The sequence below is a fragment of the Loxodonta africana genome, chromosome 15 (assembly GCF_030014295.1).
Source record: "Loxodonta africana isolate mLoxAfr1 chromosome 15, mLoxAfr1.hap2, whole genome shotgun sequence".
Classification (NCBI taxonomy): Eukaryota; Metazoa; Chordata; class Mammalia; order Proboscidea; family Elephantidae; genus Loxodonta; species Loxodonta africana.
In genome coordinates this window covers 13,668,514-13,687,893 of record NC_087356.1, presented here as the reverse complement: position 1 = coordinate 13,687,893, position 19,380 = coordinate 13,668,514, and the positions used below count along the sequence as shown (strand labels likewise).

Genomic DNA, 19,380 nt, shown 5'->3' with positions numbered 1-19,380 from the left:
GATAATTGAATTCCCCTCTTACGTGATGCTCTTTTCTAATTCTCCATCCAACTTTTTCAAAGTACTTGGCATTATTTATTACCAGTGCTAATCCTGGGGATTTGGCTTAAAGTTTATTACGAGTCAACGTTATCTGGCGTCTGGATCTCATTCTACCTCTAGGGCTCTTTCCACAAAAAGGAAAGCAACTCCAGGTCTGGGCATGGCTGGGGAACGGGGATGCGGTGCCATGATCACTTTTGTGTGGCCTTTCTGGCCATGGTCTCGTAGCTCCCACCCGAGTGACTGGATGAGGCTGTGCAAATAAGGTAATTGTGGCCCACCAAGGGAACTGGTGAGTTTTGCCATCCTGCTAGGCTTAAAAGAGAGCTAGTTTCAGAGCAGAAAGAGGACCTCGCCACCACCAAGGAAGAAGAGCCAAGGGTGGAGCGTGTTTTTTGGGCCCGGAATCCCTGTGCTGAGAAGCTCCTGGAACCAAGAGACCAAGAGAGAGAGCTGTAATGCTGAAGACAGCGAGAAGTGGTCGCAGAGCAACAGCCGCAAGAACGACTGGCAAGAGACGGCACAGTGGGCTTCCTGGCCCACAGAGCGAGAAAGCTGAGCACCTCTGGGCAGGAGACTTGCTGGTGAAGTAGGATGTCTCCAGGCGCTTGGTGGAGGCTAGGTTTGCTGACCCACATAGCTACAGCTGAGCACCTTCGTGCCAAGGCTTACTGGTGGAGTGGGGTGCATCTGGGCACTTACTGGCAGAGCTAAAAGACCTTTGGAACATTTGCGCCAGCAGAGCAGAGGCTGAGGGGCCAAAACAACTTTGTAACACTTACCCAAGCGGGGCAGAGGCCAAGGGCCAGAGACAGGCGTGCCTATGGACATAGCTGAGAAGAGGCTGTCGTGATGGAATTATCAGACTCACGGGAGAAGTAGAAAGCACCGTGGAAGAAGCAACTTGTGTCAGAACTGGTAAAGATGGCAGAGAGAGGAGGCTTGTCCGACCTCCGCCTCAGAGGAATCGGCCTCGGGCTGTTGATCTTAATTCTCCTTCCCCCTATTGTAAAGTTAGACAATGAGGTCAGATGCCTCCCCACGACATTTTTGCAGGGAAGAAGGGCTAACTCCTCTAAAACTTCCTCTGTGACATCCCTTTATAGACGATGGGGGATGACGACGGGAGTAGAGGGCAAAAGAAGCAAGGCCCAGAATTAGTGAGGGGATGAAAAGGTTAAGAGAAGGAGAGAAGATTTAAAAAAGTTAAAAACAAAGGGAAGAGAAGGGCATTCTTTGCAATAGTAGGTAGGAGCTAGGAGACTTGGAAAAGGTTCACATCTGTTTGAAAGTGGAGAAAAACCATGAGATTACCAAATACTGAATACAACTTAGACTCTTCCAACCTTGAGTCCTAGTAATTCTGGATCTTAAAGGAGGCACTCACGAATGGCGCAGAGTAAAATAAAAAAAGCGAATGGAGGATCCTTTTACATGCAATTAAATTAACCCTGACTACTTTTTTTTTTTTTTTTGACTACTTACAAATGGGATGGTACTGGCATTTACAGACAAGGAATCTACAAACTTTGGGATATTAGATAATTTTTTCAGGACCATACAAATGGCAGAAGCAAGATCTGAACTCAAATCTGGTGGCTCTAAAACTGATGGACTTTCAACTATAGCACAGGCTCACTGAATAAACAAACAAGTGAAAAAAGCAGATTCTTTTTACAGGTCTTAAACTGTCAAACAAGTGACAAGAAAGACTCTGAACGGATGAACCAAACTTCTTTCCAGGACAGTTTTTAAGCCCTATAAATACACTGCTCCTTCTTTCCTGCCCCTCCAAATTTGGCAAAGTGCACTTTTCAGATTTTCATATTCTGCACATCCTACCCTCACTATAATCAGGGACATTAAAAAGTGCCTGTTTTCCTCCCAAAAATATCACTGTACATTTGTAGCAACTGTCAGTGTATAAAATATTTCCCTATACATTGCCTTATTTAATTCAATCCATCTTTCTATATCAGTATGTCCACTCTACAGACTGATAAACTATACACCAGAAGTGAGACACTAACTCAGTGCTGAAAACTATCCTAGAATTGATACCAAACAGAGGCAACGATGGGTGCACTGCTCATATGTACAGGTACTTCTTTTTTTCTGAGAATCAATATATTGCTAAGAACAGGATCTAACTGAAAATCACGGTAAAGCTTCTTCATTAAAAAAATAAAACTTTTAAGAGTTCCCTTAAAGGCTTCCTCTTTTCTCTGGAGACTCTCGCAGGTGTTGCTATCAAGAAAACTGCACGTGAAACAAACGTCGCGCCCCCTCTGACGATGCTCTGGTCCAGGCCCCCAACACTCTCAGCACTTTGTTCAGACCTCCACCGCAGAATGTTCACACATCTCGGAATCATTTCTCAATCTTCTTTGTATTCCCAGAACCTAGCACAACGCATAGCAAGGATTAAACACTCAAGTATCAACTGAATGAAGGGACCACTGGAACAATCACTCATACGGCCTTGCTATCTCCATTCTTTGGTCCCTCTACGCCATCAGCCACACTGCAATATCATCACTCCTTCGCTGTAGAATCTCAGATGCTGTCCTAAAGTCGTAAAACTTCATATTGCATTCAATGTAATGTCCAGCCTCATTCCTTGTCATTTATAACCCTCCAATACATCTTACATTCAAATTCAAGCACACTGGACCACTTTCAAATCTCTTTCATTCACTCAACACTTAACTTAATGAGAACTTATTGCTCTAGGCACTGGGAACACAGGGGTGAACAAAGGACACAAAGCCCCTGCTCTCATGGATTTTGCAATCTAGTGGGAAAGGGTAGTCAAGAGATGAGGTAAAAAAAAGGTAGAGACCTGGGGGCAGGGCACAAGTCCTTGCAGACCATAATAAGGAGTCTGGATTTTATTCTAGGTGAGATGGAAAGACAACGGGGGATTCTGAACAGAGAAGTAACGCCGACTTAAGCTGTCGCCAACTCAGCCTACAACACCACCCTTTCCCATCATTTTTCAAATAATGCTGACATCTACTTCAAAGCCCAACACAAAAATCGCCACGTCAGTGATGCCACTCTGGACTGAGAATTAAGGTTACTCCTCTTTTTGCTTATCCCCAAAACTGAAAACACTTACAATAGTCTAATTAAGTTTGGTTTTTTGTGTGCATTTTTTAACCCCACCAAGTGTGTGTGCTCATCCAGAATATCTTGTTCATTTCTTATTCTACCAGCTGTGCACAGTACAGTGTCGTTTGTAAATTAAAGCACCAGTACGTGTTTTTTCTAAATAAGTTGGAAGATGAAATCGAAGTGACCGTCCTCTTTTTAGCTTTTCCTTTACTATCCCTGAAAAAAAAGTTCTGTTCTGATCACTATAAAACCCACTGCTGCAGAGCCAATTCTGACTCATAGTGACCTTAAGAGGACAGAGGAGAACTGCTCCATAGGGTCTTCCAAGGCGGTAAATCTTCACGGAAGCAGACTGCCACACCCTTCTCCCAAAGAGCGAACCACCAGCCTTTCGGTTAGCAGGCAAGTGCTTTAATCACCACACCACCAGGGCTCCTGATCACTGTATTACCTATTTTCTGTATGCATGTGTATATATACACATCTGAGTATTTATGTTATACATATATAACATAAATGTAAATCTCTAAGGAAATTCACTGAGTAAGGCAAATCATGTAATAAAGCACACGGTCCTTTTGGGGTGAATAAATGCCTCTTAATAAATGTTTCACGAATGTAGACTTTGCACTAAGTTTCCTTTAAGCCTGGAGGTATTTTTAAACAGACTTACACAGGACATTGGAAATGCTGGTGGCGTAGTGGTTAAGAGCTATGACTGCTAACCAAAAGGTCCACAGTTCGTATCCACCAGGCACTCACTTCTTGGCAGCTCTATGGGGCCGTTCTACTCTGTCCTATAGGGTCACTACGAGTTGGAATCGACTCGATGGCAATGGGTTTTTTGGGATACAGGTTGATGAATAACTTTTCAACTAGTTATAGCTGCTTTTTCCCAACCATTTCAGGATAAACATTCATTAGCCACAGTATTAAAATAGTACAATTTTCTTTCTGTTTTCAATAGACCCTAGGCAGAATTTGGTTAGATAAAAAAAGCTAATGAAATAGGATGCCCAAATAAATAAAATAGGATGCAAAAATTCCAAACAGAAAGTATCAACAAGGTCTTTTGCAGTATAAGACTCTACAGGACCATAACCTGTATGGCATTAAACCTTATCAAGGTTGTTAATTTGTTCTTTGCAAACGTAAGAGTATAGCACTACTCCCTTCCCAGCCTACCTGTAACTTTGAAACCAATAAAACAAAGCTGCTTTTACATGTATTTGGTAACTGAATATATACCCACAGAAAGTAAGGACTGCAATCATTGCCCTTTACAACATGGAGGAGAAAGGTTTTCATTAGCGTGGCTACAGGTTACTCCAGCTTATGGAAGACTCTTTCTGTTTCTATATATGCGAGTTTAGAAAATTTCATTTAGATTTATTTTTAAATAACGAACATAGGTCATAAGGAAAACAAAAAAATTTCAAAATACCAACATTACCCTCTGTTGGATGGTCTAGCTCATCACGTTCATTTCTTCTGTCAAACCTCCACCCCTCTGTCTTAGCCACCTTAAACATACACTCCCACCTTTGCAAAAGCCAACCCACATCCAAAGTATTTTACCTGACGTGCGTCCACGGTCCCTTTCTCCTAATTCAAGAATAAAGAATCTTCTCTGGTACTTCTACTCATTTACCAGGATTGAACAAGCCAGTTTCACACTACAGTGAATTATCTTTAAAAGCTTCTATTTCCTATACTCCACAGTACTTCCTCATCTTCACTTCGTATCTGTTGTCCTGAACTATATTTAAGCCAACGAAACCAAGCTGAGTTTTTTTCCTGCACTGTCAAATCATGTGACATGGTGTGTTACAAGATGACCCCACAGTTCTGAAGAAAGAGGACAACACCCCCTAAATGTCATAACTCATATCCTGTTGTTACATAAATATGAGCTACTTTATCAAGTTAAGAAATGCATCCACAAACTTACTGAAAATATTTGTAATACACAGAAAAATACTTAGAAAAATAAACAGTAACTGATTAGTATACAAAGAGGTGCACTTTCAAAAAGACAGCCTCCATCCCCTTGGATCTTAATAATACCTACGTCTTTTAAGCCTGCTCTGAATGCTTCAACATTTTGGTGTCAAGCAGCTAGTCTTTATTATATTTTCCCAGTGAAATGGCCCAAGTTAGTTCAGAGACACAGGGCTTCGGCAGTTCAGTGACAGAATTCTCACCTTGCATGTGGAAGACCCCGGTTCAATTCCTGGCCAGTGCATCTCACGTGCACCTACCGCCTGTTTGTCAGTGGAGGCTTGCTTGTTGCTATGATGCTGAACAGGTTTCGGTGGAGCTTCTAGACTAAGACAGACTAGGAAGAAAGGCCTGATGATCTACTTCCAAAAATCAGCCACTGAAAACCCTATGGGTCACAATGGTCTGATTCGCAACAGATCACGGGGGCAGTGCAGGACCAGACAGTGTTTATATCTCATTGTGCATGGGGTCGGCATGAGGCAGGGGCCCATTCCACGGCAGCTAACAACAGCTTAGAGACCGGCATACCCCACTCCAGCTGGCTGACTAATGGGAAGTGTTCCTTCTGTCCCAGATTTCCCTGACACAGTGCAAAGGAGAAGCAAGGCCATCGCTGCTAAAGCCCTCACACAGCCAGTTTCGTGAGCCTCCTGGGACAAGTCTGTGCCAAGTTTCCATTAAAGAATAAAGGGATATTTGGGTGAGGCTGAGGAAGAACTAGGAGCATTTAATGCAGCCTTCGTCTTCATGAATGAAGGCTTCCTTGCCCTGATTCACTGAGAATACTATTTAAAAAAAAAAAAAGCTTTCTCACTCAATTTCTTTATTATAGAGTTTCTTTATTATTATTTTCAGAATGATCACAGCATTCCTAGGTGCTAGGGCCTGAAGTTAAGGAGCCCTCGTGGTGCAGTGGTTAAACACTTGACTTGCTAACTGAAAGGACAGCCTAGGAAACCCTATGGGGCACTTCTACTCTGTCCTGTAGGGTCCTTATGAGTCAGAATGGGCTTGATGGCACAGAACAAGAACAGGGCCTGAAGTTATCTTTAAAAACAAGAAAGCAATTTGCCACCTTTGTTTGCTATACCAATACCAACACTGGGTATTGATAATTTACAGCTAGTGGCAGAGTGAAAGGTACTTTGAAAGCCATCTGTTGTATTCACAGGGAAGGAATTTACTGCCTGAACAAGTGAAAAAGCTTATTCAAGACAAGTTAAAGGCGGAGTGAGTTCTAAAACCCAGCGCTCTTTCCAGCACTCCCGGGGGGCATGCCTCACCTGCTGTAATATAAACCTTCAAGTTGTCATCTTAAATCCAACCAATCAGAGCTGGTTTTAGATTTCTCACACAATAGTCAATCCGGTAAAATTCCAGAATATTTTTCTGGCTTTCATTTACTTTCTTTTGGAAGGTGGGAGTGGAAGGCAGAAGGAAGATAGAAGTGAAAAGGACATACGTGGTTGAGAAGCAGTTCTCTGACCCCATTCCCCCCCCCCCCACCTCCTGTTCCCACCAGGGTCAGTCCTATACCACAGAGATAAAGTGTGGAAAGCAGCCAAGCTATCTCTCTTGGGATAAGGAAAATACAACAGGAAGTCTTTTGAGCTGGAGTCCCAGGATACAGAATTCTAAGAAAGATGTTTTACTGTTGGATATGTAATCCAACAGATGAAAAAAAATTCATACATACATACATATACATACATACACATACACACACACACACATAGACAAGCACACATATTTTGTCTCCCAGTTCTTTACTGGTCATCATGCACTGTGAAGGAAATAAACAGGGTGTTGTAATAGACAAAATGGGGGAGCACCTGCTCAGGCAGGGTGATCAGAAGTCTAAGGAGTGAACATGTAAGTGAGACTTGAAAAATAAAAAGCCAGAAGACCAAAGGATAAGAACTGAGGGAAGAAAGTTCTAGGCAGAGGAAACAGAAGCTTATTCTTTTTTAAAGTTCAAGCCATCTGAGTATACCACTCTAGCTATCACCTCCCCTCATTTCCTAGACATGTTGTCACCTGGGTCATCACCTTCCTCTCCACCACACCCATACGGGCAACCCAGCCAACAGCTGCAGCTTTAAAAAGTCTTCCCCTCCACATCTCTACTCCACTCTACCTAACTCAAATCTTTTCATCCGCGCTGTCACCTCAGAAATCTTCCACTTCCATACTTGATTGACACCAACTTCCTATTCTTCCTGCTGTACTTCTTACCTCACTTCCACTATACCTGCTCTTCCCATGTGAAGAGTTTCAGTCCCTGGGTCACACTCATCTTCTTTCTCGCTTCAGGCCTACACCCTTCTTTCCTCCTCAGCCTAGACTCCACTACTAAGCATCTAAACTGCAAGTATCTAATACTATACACCAAGTGCAATAATCTACCGCCTTGGAGCCATGTCTCTTAGTCATCTAGTGCTGCTATAACAGAGATACCACAAGCGGATGGATGTAACAAAGAGAAATTTATTTTCTCAAGGTTTAGGAGGTTAGAAGTTCAAATTCAGGGCATCAGCTCCAGGGGAAGGCTTTCTCTCTCTGTCAGCTCTGCAGGAAGGTCTTTTCATCAATCCCCCAGACTAGGAGCTTCACCACACAGGAACCCCGAGTCCAAAGGACACACTTTGCTCTCAGCGCTGCTTTCTTGGTGGTATGAGGTCCCCAGTCAGCTTGCTTACCTTTCCTTTTTAAGATAAAAGGTTGTGCAGGCCACACCCCAGGTAAGCTTCCTTGTTGGGTCAAGGGTGTGACCTTAATAAGGGTGTTACAATCCCATCCTAATTCTCTCTAACATAAAATTACTATCACAAAATGGAGGACAACCACACAATTCTGGGAATCATGGCCTAACCAAGTTCACACGTATTTTGGGGGGACACGATTCAATCCATGACATCGCGCTACTTCCAAGTTCTCAGTTTCTTACCTGGCTAGTGCTAAGCAGTTGACCAGACTAGACAGACTGGCATTGCTATTAACTTCTCTATCCTTAGTTAGGTCCTTGGTGTTACCTGTCAATCCTCGTCTTAAACCCATGCCCCATTCCCCTTAAGGACTATTTCACCATTATTTTGAGGATCTTCCCTGTAATCACCTCCTCCATTCCTTCTCCTCATTGATATCTGTTCATAAAAAAAACAGATCTTCCGGAGGAGGTTCTCTTGCAGCTACCTCCTCCCCCCACATCCTGTACCCCTAACAACTTACTCTTATACCCTATCTTTCAGTCGCAGAAAAGGCCTGTTCAATGTCAATCCACACACCTGCATGCATTCACCTTCCTTCTCTGCTAGCTCTTTCCCACCACAAGTTTGTAAACATGCTCAAGTTTCTGCTACCTTAAAAAGAGCCAATTTTAAATTCCACTCTAGCTACTAACCTACTTCCCTCTTGCTCTTTTCAAACAAACCTTTTAAAGAGTAGTCTAACTACCCTTTTACTCCTCAACCCACTGCAGTCTGGAAACACCTCTTAGGAAGATCACATTCAGTTCTTAAAAGCCAAATCCAGAAGACATTTTTCAGGCTTCATCTTAAATTTGACATTTTAAAATGATGCTCTCCTTGAATTTTTCTGTTCCCCTGGCTTCCAGACCATCATACTTGTATCTCTCTAGCCATCTCATCACTGCCCCTCTGCAGGAGCCTCTTCCTCTGCCTGTTTTTTTAGGTATGGCTACTCCCCGAATCCTCACCTTGGCCCCCTGCTCTTCTTATTGTGCACATTCTCCCTGGTGACTCCATCATTTCTCATGGCTCCACTCCCAAATCTCTTTATCTAGCAGGACTGTTCTCTTGAATCTCATAGTCACTTACCATTATCTGCTGGATGCCTCCACCAAGAAGTCCCAACAGACAACTCAAACCTAAGATGCTAAAAAAAGCCCCTCACCCCCTTTGCCCCATGCCTAAAATCTAAGCCATTTCATATGCCCTCTCTGTTATAGAAATATGATCCACCCAGTTACCCAAGCTAGAAATCTCTCAGTCACCCTTGACTTCTCCCTCACTTCTTATCTTCAAGTCACCTACTTTTGCTAAATTTAACTCCCAAATAGCTCTTCAGTGTGTTCCTCTGCCCAACCTCATTCCGACATTTTACTCCTGCCACAATTCCAGTCCTCATCATTACTCACTTGGTCTGCTTCCGCAGCCACCAAACTGAAAAAAGATTCCCTGTCTCCAGCCTTGTCCCCTTCAATCAAATCCAACAGACTCAGCCAGCAAGTGATCTAAGGAACCTGATATCACTCTCCTGGTTACTCTCCAATGGCTCTCCGCTGCACTGAGAACAGTCAAAACCCTGTAAGGTAGGATACAAACCCCTACATTACCTAGTCCCACCTATTTCCTCATGTCTGGACAATCCTTGCAATTCCTGGCAGCTCCTCACTTTATGTAGCACGGCAGCAATGCACACATCACACAGCCCCTCACTTTGATGCTGTTGCTTATACAGACCTCTGTGCCTAAAAGGCCCTTCCCCCACCTTCCCCTTGGTAACTTTTTTTTTTAATTGTGCTTTAAGTGAAAGTTCACAGTTCAAGTTAGTTTCTCATATAAAAATTTATACACACATTGTTATGTGACCCTCGTTGCTCTCTCTATAATGTGACAACACACTCCTTCTTTCCACCCTGGATTTCCTGTGTCCGTTCAACCAGCTCCTGTCCCTTTCTGCCTTCTCACCTTGCCTCTGGACAGTAGCTGCCCATTTGGTCTTACATATCTACTTAAATTAAGAAACACACTCTTCACAAGTATCATTTTATGTCTTGCAGTTCAGTCTGACTTTGAAGAGGTGACTTCAGGAATGGTTTTAGTTCTGAGTTAACAGAGGGTCCGGGGGCCATGTCTTCCAGGGTTCCTCTAGTCTCATTCATTAAGTCTGGTCTTTTTACTAGAATTTGAGTTCTGCACTCCACTTTACTCCTGCTCCATCAGGGACTCTCTGTTGTGTTCCCTGTCAGGGCGGTCATTGGTGGTAGCCGGGCACCATCTAGTTCTTCTCGTCTCAGGCTGATGGGAGTCTCCGGTTTATGTGGCCCTTTCTGTCTCTTGGGCTAGTATTTTCCTTGACTCTTTGGTGTTCTTCATTCTCCTTTGCTTCACATGGGTTGAGACCAATCAATACAACTGAGGTGGCCACTCACTAGCTTTTAAGATCACTTTCTTAATAAACTTTGTTCTGCCAATTGACCTGGATGTCCCCTAAAACCATGGTCCCCAGACAACCACCCCTGCTACTCTGTCCCTCGAAGTATTTGGTTGTATTCAGAAAACTTCTTAGTTTTTGGTTTAGTCCAGTTGTGCTGACTTCCCTTGTGTTGTGTGTTGAACTTCCTTTTACCTAAGATAATTCTTGTCTACTGCCTAGTGAATGAATACCCCTCTCCCTCCTCACCCTCGTAACCACCAAAGAAATTTTTCTTCTGTGTTTAAACCTTTTCTTGAGTTCTTATAATAGTGATCTTATACGATTTGTCCTTTCGTGACTCACTAATTTCACTCAGCATAATGCCTTCCAGATTCATTCATGCTATGAGATGTTTCGTGGATTCATCGTTGTTCTTTATCATTGCGTAGTATTCCATGGTGTGAATATACCATAATTTGTTGATCCATCTGTCCATAGATGGACACTTAGGTTGTTTCCATCTTTTTCTGCTATTGTGAACAGTGCTGCAATGAACATGGATGTGCATATATCTAATTTGTGTGGCGGCTCTTATTTCTCTAGGATATATTCCAAGCAGTGGGAATGCTGGATCATATCGTACTTCTATTTCTAGCTTTTTAGGGAAGCACCAAATCGATTTCCAAAGTGGTTGTACCATTTTACATTCCCACCAATTGGTAACTCTTAACATCTTATATAAGTGAGACGAGGCAAGAGGTTTTCAGAAAACCTACCCTAACCCTTCTTCCAGCTCCACTCTTCAGTCTGCGCTTTCTCAGTGCTTTCGCATTGCCTTGTCACTTATATTTCAAGGGTCCTTTTATCAGCTTCTTTTTCTAAACTCGAGCACAGGAACCAGATTCTCATTCCTCTTTACGACCCTGTGCCTATGCCTAGCATACACATTAGGCTTCTAATAAAGTTCAACTGAACTGAGTCTTTGGGGAACACTCATTCTTACATTACGGATGAGGAAAATGAAGCTCAGGGAGAGGGTATATGACTCTTTAAGTCATCCAAAGAGAGGTCTAGGTAGGGAAATTAAAATGCAGAAGGACACTAGCAAGATTAAAGGTTTCTTTTCTTTTTTTTTAAATTGTGATTTAGGTGAAAGTTTACAGAGCAAATTAGTTTCTCATTAAACAATTAATATGCAAATTGTTTTGTGACACTGGCTGCCAACCAAAAGTTTTGTTTTTGTTTTTTTTCTTGAAAGCAGAAAGTCTCTCAGAGCTAAGCGCTGTGAGTAGGGATATGGGATGTGTCTAAGTTTTTATTGTGCTACCCTAGAGACTAACAAGGTGCTACCCAGCACATACCAGTAACAGCAGTTGCCATCAAATTACCCAAATCATGGTGACCCCACGTATGTCACAGTACAACTGTGCTCCACAGGGTTTTCAAGGGCTGATTTTTCTTAAGTAGATCACCAGGCCTTTCTTTCAAGGTGCCTCTAGGTGGTCTGAAACTGCCAACTTTTTAGTTAATAGTCAAATGTGTAAAACATTTGCACTACTTAGCACATGGTAAGTACTTAATAAATGTTGACTGACTTCTTACAATTAGAGAGAGAAGGTTCCTTTCATTAATAGACTGTAGGTACAAAGGTGGGTTTGATTCTGTCCAGCAGATGGAGCTAGAGTTCTGTATCATCTCCAGCAATGGGCTGGGTGCCCTGGTCAAAGAACCAATCTTTTGCACCCATCCGCTGCAATGCTTGTCTTTCCTTTAATAGCCCCACGGTGATACAAATGAAATCAGGATAAGTGTTTTCCACAGGCTATGCCCATAGTCTGAATGGATAAAAAAAAAAAAAAGATAACTTGTTCAATGTCCAATATACTTGCCTATCTTTTCTTGTCTGACCTTTAAAAAAAAACCTGGAGTGATTTTACACAACTTGAAATGACTATCAAGTAATTGGCACCAATGGTTAACAGGCTTGGCTACTAACCGGGTCCACGCAACTGCTCCTTTCGAAAAATTTCGAAAAATCAGCCACTGGAAACCCTGTGGAGCCCAGTTCTCCTCTAACACACGTGGGGTGGCCACAAGTCAGAATGGACTTGACAGCAACTGTTTGCTGATTTACCCAGCCTATCAAGCGCTACTCAATTTCTGAACCCTTATGTAGTCTTCTTGGGTCCTTATTATGAAACACATTCATGTGCCAAGTTCATCATTCATACCTGTACAAAGGCTTTCCCTGGGGTTTCTGTCCTATTTCACTTAATAAAACATTTAAAAAACAAAGCAAACAAAAAATCTTTCAGATATTCTAACCATTGTTTTAAGCATTTGAGATTCTAAATAGGACTTTAAAGAAAAAAGAACAATTAAGGTTAAAATAAAAAACAAATTAATTACCACCTAAGAGGGTTAAGCTTGAAGTACTGTACTTCATTCTTCACTGAATTTACAAACTCCCGTGGCATTCTCAGAAAACTCTGTGTGTATTAAAACTGTACAAAAGTCCTTCATGTTTACATCTACAACAGAGTCAGGCTCTATGCTCAGATAATTATACAGAGGCTCCCCCCCTCCTCTTTTCTTTACCTACACAGAAGTCCTGTGGATCGCAGCACATGACACCCAGCACAGCATCTCTGGCCCTAGTCTACTTACGGCCTATGGTGCCCCTTGCCTGAAACAACCAAAATACCTAAAATTGCCCTCACAAATTCCCAACTGCTCCTTAGGGACCTGTGCCAGCCCCAGTGAGAACTAATGACCTAGAGGGTTTCTCAGACCAGTTCCAGCTTTAAAGTTGATACCAAAAACACTGATTAAAGTATCTGAAGGAACCACTTGTCAGAGTTTGACCTGACCAATTTAATAATATACAGCACTGCACACAATATTGAAATTAAAACACTGAAAAAATACCCAACTATAACTTTGACTTTTTAATCAAGGAACTCCTCAATTTACAAATATTTTTGAACTCAGGCTAAATTATGTCGCGAACACAGTGTCATGAAACAGCAAGTCTCTTTTAACCATAACAACACATAAAACCCGTGGCTGCTGAGCAGCTTCTGACTCATAGCTACCCTGCAGGACAGAGCAGAACTGCCCCACAGGGTTTCCAAAGCTGTTACATAATCTTTATGGAAGCAGACTACCACATCTTCCTGCCACAAAGCACAGATCTTTCACTTAACCACTGTGCCACCAGGGCTCCCTGTAACAGCACACAAAAGCCCTAAATAGCAGCACTTGGGCCTAAATGTTCTTAGCTCTGGAGGTTTTCAGAACCTGAGCAAGCTATAATTCCAAATACCACTCAAACCGGAACCCGTCCAAAGTCTAGGAGGAGAGGGGGAAGCAGCTTGCCAATTCCCATGGCAATATTGTGGGAACACACTGGAAGACCAGAGACATAAGAAGAATAACGCCAGCATATGCCACTAGGCCTGAGTGAGAGGGCTCTGAGGGCAGAGTCTGAAATCCAGAAGGTATTCTCTGGTTAACAGCTGTTCACAACCAAGTATTCTTTAATTAAATGTAGTCCGTTTAGGCAGCCAATTCAGCTCTCCAAAACTGAATGAAAACCTCCTTTTCCCCTGAACCAGCTCTTTTCCACAAAGGGACCATCATTCACCCAGTGTCCTAACCAAGCCAGACACACGAGAATCATCCTCAACTCCTTCATCTTCCTCACAGGCCTCCCAATATACAACTGGGAGGTCCTATCTTTTCTTCCTCTTTATGTATTCACTTCTTTTCATCCCTATGAACAGCGCTTACTTCTTGCACCCTCATCTCACATAGATTAATACAACAGCCTTCCAGGTGGCCTCTGAGCTTCCACTCTTTTCTGACCCCTGCCCCCAACCCAGCCCTTCTCCAGGCCATCCCAACATTGCCTTCAGTTTCCAGTAACAGACCTCTCTCTCCTGACCACAAAACTGGCACCTACTCGGACTAGATGGGTGCTTGTTACTATCCCCTGACCACAATGGTCAGTCCTGGTTTGGGCACCGTACCCAAATGAAGCTTAATCAGATTCTATTGTCTCGAAAACTAGAAATCTGAGTGGAGACTTGCACTCTGCTGCTGGGGCTAATCAGCTAATGGCATTACCCTATAGAGAAATTCCATAAGCTGTCTGGCTGAAATGCCAGGAGTTACCTAGTTCTTTGACCTCAGAGACTTGGATATTCTGCCTTCGATTCTGTGAGCTACCCCGCTATCTTCCCAGTAAAATCCTTTTTAGTTTGTCAGAGCAGATTCCTGTTGTCTGCAACCAAAGAAACTTAAGCAACAGTAAAACTGTTCTAGCCTGACAAAGACCCTTTGTGATCTGGGTACCCGTGGTCCCAAAGAGAAACTCCCTGCTCCACTCCCTGCTTCACACTCTGCAAGCCACCCACGCCGGTTAATCTGCGGCATCGTAACGTCTCGCCTTCTCTTCCCTGGCCTGTACACCTACTGCTTCTCCCCCTAGAACGCCCTCTACCCACCACACAGGACTCAGCTTAGATGTCACTTCTTCTAGGAAGTTTTCCCTGACCTCCGCAGTTCGAACATTCATGCTCCCCTAATAAACCAGTTGCTGTCAAGTCGATTTTGACTCATGGCAATGTCACGTGTTTGGAAGTAGAACTGTGCTCCATGGGGTTTTAAATGGCTGATTTTTCACATGTAAATCACCAGGCCTTTCTTCTGAGGTGCCTCTGGGTAAGCCTGAACCACCAGCCTTCTGGTTAGCAGCCAAGAACGTTAACTGCGTGCACCACTGAGGTAATGCTTGTATTAAAAACAAAAAAACCCACTGCCACTGAGTCAATTCCAACTAACAGCGACCCTATAGGACAGAGGTGAACTGCCCTATAGGGTTTCCAAGGATGTAAATCTTTGTGGAAGCAGACTATCACATCTTTCTCCTGTAGAGTGGTGGTGGGTTTGAACTGCTAACTTTGTGGTTAGCAGTCAAGCACCTAAACCACTGCACCACCAGGGCGCCTTGCCTCTATTTAAAAATAAATAAATAAATAAAGCTTAGCACCCCGAGTTGTACTTGCCTTATTTCTCATTAGTCTAACTCCACATGGAAGTTTACTGAAAGTGGTGATCCCTAGTTACCTCTGTATCCCCCAGGCCTAAGCACATGCCTGGCACAGACTAGGCTCTCTATAAATAAATCTCAAACAAATGAGCAAAGGAGGAAATCAGAAACCCACTTAAACAATTCAAATCAGTATGCAGGAAACTGTAACAAGTTTAAAAATAAATGTATTTCCTTAGAATCAAGAGGCTCTGGACATTCATTGCTAAATTCATTTTAATATTGATTCATATTCTAAAGCATTTAACCGTGTGTTCAATTTGTGAAAATTCATCAAGCTGTACACTTAAGATCTGTGCACTCTTCTATACGTATTAAATACATCAATAAAAATTTTAATACATGTTTAACATAGCTTAAAGCCACAGTTACAACAACTGTGTGTTGGTATTTCAACACGCATGGAAATACCACACGACAGAAGAAAGTTCACTGACTACGAGTAAAATTCCCTAGGTTATATTCTTAATACCCCTTATTAGCAGTGTCACCTTGCTTTAGTCAAAATCATTAATATTCAGCTTTAACATCTATAAAATGGGTAATAACCATTCTGTCTGTATCTCGGGGCTATGGGAAAAATGAAATAACAATGGTGGAAATTCAAGCATAAGGCATCACTGCTACAAAATGGAGTCACCCCAAAATGAGTGCTAGGTGAATTATATAAATGAGATTTTAGAAAATACAACACTTCTGCATGAAACCGATTGCCTACAAAATCCCATGAATGTATACCGAAGAGTGATACGGGATAATGAATCCTGGGTGCTAAGGTAAAATTTATATACTTGAGGGAAAAAGAAAAGATATTCCTACATTATTATTTTTCTTGTGAATTAGATTAGAAGGACCATGTTGGGTAAAACAGAGCGTCAGCGAAAAAGAGGAAGACCTTCAACGAGGGAGACTGACACAGTGGCTGCAACAAGGGGCTCAAACACAGAAACAATTGTGAGGATGGCACAGGACTGGGCAGTGTTTCACTCTGTCATACATAGGGTTGCTACGAGTCGGAACCAACTTGACAGCACCTAAAAAGAAGATTGAAAAATCATTTACCGTTTACAAACTAAAACAAAAATTTCTCATACTTAGGATAGCCAAAATGCTTTTTAGAGCTTTGCTAAGGCAATAACCTTTTGGTTAAACGAATCTCTAAAGATTGGGGTGGAAGAAAACATAGAAAGCATACTCCATAGTGCCAAGATCTTGTGGCACTACAAATTATATCGTTAAGTTTAACATTTGAAAACCATTTCAGAACCAAAGTATTGCCTTTAAAAAGTACCACAAAATAGGACTAGATATATGAATTACAAGCAAATGAAATAAGTTTTTACATATTCAAATTCAAACAATGAGTTCTTTAAAAATAATTTAATTGAAGAAGGATGAAATGAATCATAATTATAAATCACTGAAGACTAACTGGTGATTATATACGTCACTACAGTATCAAAACGTACAACTTCCTAAGAGTATTCAACAGTCACTTGGTAAGGCGGAAGAAAAGATGGGCAAGAATTTTACTTCCTAGAAAAAAAAACAGATTTCCAGTTTTTAATTGCTGAGCCAAAATACTTTATAAACTCCTAGAGATGCTAAACAGTATTTTAAAAATAGCTGAAGCACCTTTTTTTTTCCTCCCTTACTTAAAACAAAGTACTACAACATACAGAAATTAGTATTTACTAAGAATACAAATGGATAGAAACACTTAGTAATAATTAACTTTGAGCCAGTGCAATTGTTAACCTATGGCCTCTTTAAAATCTTGAAAAGCAAAGATGTCACTTTGATGACTAAGGTGTGCCAGACCCAAGCTATGGTGTTTTCAATCGCCTGATATGCATGCGAAAGCAGGACAATGAATAAGGAAGACTGAAGAAGAATTGACACTTTTAAATTATGGTGTTCGCGAGGAATAATGAATATACCATGGACTGCCAGAAGAATGGACAAATTAGTCTCAGAAGAAGTACAGCCAGAATGCTCCTTAGAAGCGACGATGGTGAGATGTTCTGCTTACTTTGGACATGTCATCAGGAAAGACCAATCCCTAAAGAAAGGACATCATGTTTGGTAGAAAGGGTCAGCGAAAAAGAGAGAAACCCCTCATCAATGAGGTGGGCTGACATAGTAGCTGCAACAAAGGGCTCGAACACACCAGAGATTGTGAGGATGGCACAGGACCAGGGAGTGTTTTGTTCTGTTATAGGTAAGGTCATAAGGTCACTATGATCGGGTCCCTACTTGATGGCAATTATCACCACCACCACTGAAACAGAGGAATGAATAGGAAACAAATACATGTAAATTGAAAAATTCCTGTCATTTTCGTCTCAGCAAATATTCATCCAATGACTACCAGGTAACTGAAACTGTTCTAGATACAGGGCACACAGAAGGAGAAAGGGACGGCTCCTGCCCTTGAGAACTCGCCGAACTTTGATACACACAAAACATGCTGCAAAATTCTGTGAAGTAACAGAGGCAGTATTTGCAAACTGCCATAGAATAGAGAAGAAGCAGGAAACGTTTAAAGAGTGACTGACCTGAGTCTGCACCAGCTATGGTTCACAATGTGGAAATTCTCAGGGAAGACTAACTTGAAAGAGCACCAGATTGCTCTTACATCTCAGGCACTGTGCTAGAACTCAGGGTACAGTGATAAGACATAGTTTAACTGCTTTCAATGAGCTTAGAGCTCAGTGGCAGATAAGCAACGGCCACCGACCATACAACATGTTGAGGGCACTGACAGCTCTGAGGGGCCATCTTGCGTGCAGGGAGTTTCAAGCCCAATTTCAAGGAATCTGAGCATATGGGTAAAAACCCAACAACTGTGTCAGGAAATGTGAAGCTGTAACAGAAATGAATATGAGTGTTGGGAATGGACCCCTTTTAAAGAGGGAACTTTTTCTCCTACCTGAGGAGAGCTCTCTTGTCCTTTGTCCCTTATCTTTTTAACCACTGTACTACAGGGTACAAAGATTCAACTATAAAAGGTAGTTTAAAAAGACTTGTCAAGCTGATCTAATAACTAGTACTGACTCATTATTAAAAGTTCTATTCCACACCCCCTTGCAAGAATGAATAAAACCTGGTACCTAGTTAATAGAGCCCTGATGGCACAGTGGTTAAGAACTTGGCTGCTAACCAAAAGGTCCGCAGTTCAAATCCACCAGCCACTCCTTAGAAACCCTATGGGGCAGTTCTACTCTGTCCTATAGGGTCACTATGAGTTGGAATAGACAGCAATGGGTCTGGTTTTTTGCTTTTGGTACCTAGTTAATAGCTGTTGTTTAGTCAAGACGATGCTCTTTATGGCTAAAAAAATTTTTTTCACATACGTGAATCCATAAACCTTACCAGTAACAGAACTAAAATGATCAGAGAAAACAAATGATTCATAATAAGGCTCTGTCATTGCTGTAAGACTGACATTAACGTCAAGACCAGGCCTTCCTTCCACTCCCGAACACTCTGCTCATAGTATGCCTCATCACCAAGTGTAGAAAAACTTCAAATCCTGGCCTCAGTTGTCTTTGTTTTCTGATCCAGCTATACAGCACATGTACCTATTAGCATTATCTTGCTATTTTTTCTGTCCTTTTGGCAACCTATTTGGGGTTGGTTTTGGCTACAGAATCAAGACTGTTGTATTAAGTGCTATCCAGATATCCAAAATTAATAGTACCAAACAGAAACACATAAAAATATAAACACACACACATACACACAAATACGAAAAAGGAGAAAGACTAAACAATCCTGATGATTCAGAACTTCTGGACAGTCATCAAAATTCCAAACATAAAATTCTTTAAAGAATAAAATTAAACACTGCCTAAGCTTTTTTTTTTAAGAAGATGGAGAGAAGAGGAAGGTTGTACCTCTAAGAGTCAGCATTTAATTCAGACCTACTCAGTCCAACAGCCTGG

At 42.0% G+C, this 19,380-nt stretch overlaps 1 protein-coding gene across 2 annotated transcripts in view; it reads right to left on the bottom strand.

Annotated features, from left to right (window-relative positions):
* Positions 1-19,380, bottom strand: part of LIMS1 (LIM zinc finger domain containing 1) — a 158,517-nt gene that overhangs the window by 88,675 nt on the left and 50,462 nt on the right. The window contains exon 1 of one of the 2 annotated variants that reach the window (XM_023552641.2): positions 4,738-5,333. The exons of the other annotated variant lie outside the window; for it this stretch is intronic. The gene's annotated coding sequence lies outside the window, so the exon portion shown is untranslated. Of the gene's footprint in view, positions 1-4,737; positions 5,334-19,380 lie in introns of those variants that run through there. 2 annotated transcript variants of the gene reach the window in all.